This window comes from Echinops telfairi, unplaced genomic scaffold, assembly GCF_000313985.2.
Source record: "Echinops telfairi isolate 266 unplaced genomic scaffold, ASM31398v2 ScPeMD7_22;HRSCAF=79, whole genome shotgun sequence".
In the NCBI taxonomy this organism is placed as follows: domain Eukaryota; kingdom Metazoa; phylum Chordata; class Mammalia; order Afrosoricida; family Tenrecidae; genus Echinops; species Echinops telfairi.
In genome coordinates, this window is record NW_022103919.1 from 3,687,336 (window position 1) to 3,691,277 (window position 3,942).

The 3,942-nt window shown below is 53.0% G+C and overlaps 1 protein-coding gene across 2 annotated transcripts in view; it reads right to left on the reverse strand.

Moving 5' to 3' along the window:
- Positions 1-2,492, reverse strand: part of ZER1 (zyg-11 related cell cycle regulator) — a 28,119-nt gene extending 25,627 nt beyond the window's left edge. For both annotated transcript variants that reach the window (XM_045288560.1, XM_004713269.2), the window contains exon 1: positions 2,268-2,492. The gene's annotated coding sequence lies outside the window, so the exon portion shown is untranslated. The remainder of the gene's footprint in view (positions 1-2,267) is intronic.
- Between the last annotated feature and the right edge of the window lie 1,450 nt (positions 2,493-3,942).

Sequence of the window (3,942 nt, forward strand, 5' to 3'; positions counted from 1 at the left end):
GTCCAAGAGCACCGGTTTCCTCTAGCAGATGAGCCACACCATCACGGTCTCCCCACCCCCACATCTAGCCCAACACACACTGCCCTTCTCTCCAAATCACACTTCTTTCAACACCACGGTGTCTGTCTGCTTTACAGGGCAGAACGGAGATGGGTTGAGCTTTCTTTGAGAAAAAAAAAAGCAGTTAAGAAACCCAATGCCCTATTTATTGCACGAGGCTGCAAAATACCTTTTTAGTGAATTCAGGAGCAAAGATGTTATTTGGAGGACTAAGGGACACCTGACCCAAGCCCTGATCTTTTTCAGGGACCTCATATGCACGTGGAAGCTGGAGAATAAACCAGGAAACTAGAGAAGTTGTATTCGAATTATGGTGTGGGTGAAGAACATTGACAAGTACCACGGACCGTCAGAAGAACAAACAAATCTGTCTTGGAGGAAGCACAGCCAGAGTGCTGCTTAGAAGAGAGGAAGACAAGACTTTGTCCCATGTACTTTGGACATATTATCAAGAGGGAACAATCCCTGTAAAAGAACATCGTGTTTGGTTTAAAAAAAAAAAAAAAAGGAGGGTCAGAGACAAAGGAAGACCCTCAACAAGATGTAGCGACACAAGGGCTACAGCCATGGGTTCAAACACTACAGCTGTGAAGACAGGGCCCGTGCGGTGGCATTTCCTTCTTGTGCGTATGGGTCACTGTGTGCCGCAACCTGCTGCTCAACAGACACGAACAACAGCAGCGTGACATAAGTCCCCATCACTCCCCACTGGTATCAAAGTGCCAGGACCAAGCTACTGTCCTCCCTAGGGAGCATGCAACCCCCTCTGTGCGCACTCAGGGGTTTCAGGAAGTTTCCACCTTGTCTCCCTCACTACCCACCCCCCCACCCCCCATTCTACTAGCTCAGGGAGATACGATGTGGCCACACCACCGGCTGATGTGAAAAAGGAGGGCTTTGAGTCAGGTTCACATGCAGACAGCTCAGCGTCAGTGTTGGCATCATCATCTTGACTGCTCTGTGTGCATGAGCCCACTTCACCCAATACAACAACAGTCGAGAAAGGCCCCTTGCCCAAGTTCCCACAACCAGGTCTTGATGGAACCACAGTGTTCTATAGCCATCCTTTCCATCAATGGGCACTGCTCGGCGGGGTGCCTTCAACACAAAGTGGGTGCCCAGTGGCCCTCTGCCATCTAAATCAGACCAACCTTCTCTCTGACCCTACATTCCCCCTCCCTGACATCCCCAGTTCTCTGACCTCCTCACCGGCCACTCTTCCCCTCCTTCTTCATGTTCCAGCCCCACTGTCCTGTTTTCTGGTGTTTTTCATTTTGTTTTGAATCACCACGTATACTGCTACCTCAGGACCTTTGCAGCACTTGCTGTGCCCGGTGGCCAGAATGCTGTCACCAGTGTGTTACATGGCTCCCTCTTTCACGTCACCTTATTAAAGGAATCTTTTTGGAGCAACCTCTATAAAAATGGCAGCCACTAGTCTCTGGCCCTCTCCAAGGCCCCTTCAGCACTATTCCCTTTCAAAGTATTACACTGATTATTTGTCGAATGAATGAATGACCCAAAGCAGAGAGGTCTCTCACCCCTGGCAACCAACCACCTCCTGCTCTGCGACCCTTTTTAAAGCTCATTCCAACCAGTGGGAAGATCATATAGCATGGTTTTGCAAAAGTTTCTGATTTCTTTTCCCTGTACCGAAAAACCGAAACACAAACAGTAAAACTCAAAGGCATTATCAAAATGCAAAGACTGGAAATCTTGGTCTTTTCCGGCTTATGAGCAGACAAGTCAAATGCCACTCACAGAGCCAGAGGGCCAGAAAAGGCATTTCACTTGCCACTCACCGACCTGGCGCCCTTAGCCCTGAGGTTGCAACCCTATCCCACTTCTTTCCTTCTCGGCTGGACTTCCGTGCAACTTCCCATCTCCTTTAGGAGCGGATCCAGAATCCAAGCTGTCCCTGAGCTTTTCAGCACTGCTTGGGGGTGGGGGGTGGGGGGGCTCATCCAACAGGTAGGTGGAGCCCTGGCTGGCCTCTACCGTCCTACATCCATCCCCCACCTTGGGCGTCGTTTTCTTTCTGGAAGAAGGGGGCTTAGTTCTGCAGGCCCCTTTCTCACACCTGGGGGCGGGGTTTGGAGAAGGCCCCCGTGGGCTGCGAGGGAGGTGTGCAGGCAGATGCAGCGGCCAGGTGGAGGCCCCGGAGGGCAGCGGGGAGGACGCGAGTCCATCCCTAGGTCAGGACCTACCCGGGGACGGGGCTGCCTTCGGCGTTGGGGAGCAGGCGGGATGCTTCGTCGGCGTGGAGGCACGGAGGATGGGGCCCGTGAGAATCCGGGGCCAGAACTCCTCAGGAGGTAGGGGATCTTGTCAACTAAGGGCCGGGGGCCGGGCAGACCGGGGCCGGGAGCCCGGCGGAGGGCGTCGCGGAGGGGGCCCGTGGCCGTTACCTCGCCCCGAGGGCTGCCTGCGGAGCCAAGGCCACCGGGCGCTAGCCCCGGGCCCAGCCCTCCCTGATCGGGCTCCGAAGGCTCGCAGCCGCCGCCGCCTCCGCTGTCAACAAACCCGGAAACGTCACTTCCGGGCCCGCCCCTTAGCAACGGCGCGCGGCTTCCGCCGACGGCTCCGCTGTCAACAAACCCGGGGGCGTCACTTCCGGGACCGCCCCTTAGCAACGGCGCGCAGCTTCCGCCGACGGCCCGGGCGAACGCGGTGCGCGGTGGCTAGGGGTTCCGCGCCTCGCGGGGCTGCGCCCCATCCCGGCCCCGAACACCTGTCCTCTGGGGGACGCGCCCTGGCCTTTGAGGGGCCTACGTAGAAGGACACCCAACGTCTAGTCTACCTCGAGACCCGCGCTTCTTAACCTGTGGGTCGCGCAGGGTCGCCTGAGACCATGGGAAAACGCATCAGTAGTTCGCAGTCTGTAATGACATCTTGTTTTATGATGAATCACTATGCTTTAATGATGTTTAAAGACGTTCAATTTGCAACCATGAAAATACATCCTGCATATCAGGTGTTTACATGACGATTCGTAGCGGTGGCAAAATGACAGTGATGAAGTAGCAACGAACATAATTTTACGGAAAAATAAAAAATAAAATAACTTTATGGTTGGAGGGGTCACCACCACATGAGGGAGGAACTGTATTAGGGAGGTTGAGAACCACTGAGCCCTGGCAGTGGTGTAGTCTGACTGACAGCACATTTCTTGTCAACCCAGACTCCCTCGGAGCTAGCCCTGACCTCCAGCTACCTGTGGAAGAGCAACTCCTCTTGGAAGCTTGTAGGTATCCAGTGTCACTTAGCCAATAAACCCGTTTACCTGTGCTTACTAATCTGTAGTAAACAAGTTCACAGGTTAAAAAAAAAAAAAAAAAAGTTCACAGGTTCCCCCACCACATCAAAGATGCTATTTCTAGTTATGGCTGGCATCTGTGTCTCCCCCAAACCTACAGAATCAAGACCTCTCTTCAAAGTTACAATCCCTGATTGGGGCAGATTACCCAATAAGAGAAACACCCATTTACTTGTGTGTAACAGTCATCATCTTCCCCCAAAGCCCACCCATATGTCATCTCAGCACCCCTGGTGCCAACTTCTGATGTTGTTCGGTGCCATGGAGCTGTTCCTGACGCATAGCAACCTTATATACTGTTGGAGGGAATGTTCTCAAGGAGAAACCCCGCCACTCACTGTTGAGTCTATTCGGACTAGTAGCGACCCTATAAGGGAGACTCCAAATCTCAAAGCTAATTTATGGAGACGCATTTAGTAAGTCTCAAAACAGGGCAAAGACATGACAAGGATTCATCATACAGACGAGGGAAACCATCAACCAGAGGCCAAATAGGACACGGCGTACAAGGGAAATGGTCACAAAAGCATGATTGGTGGCAGATCCATAGGTCACACTTGCAGGCG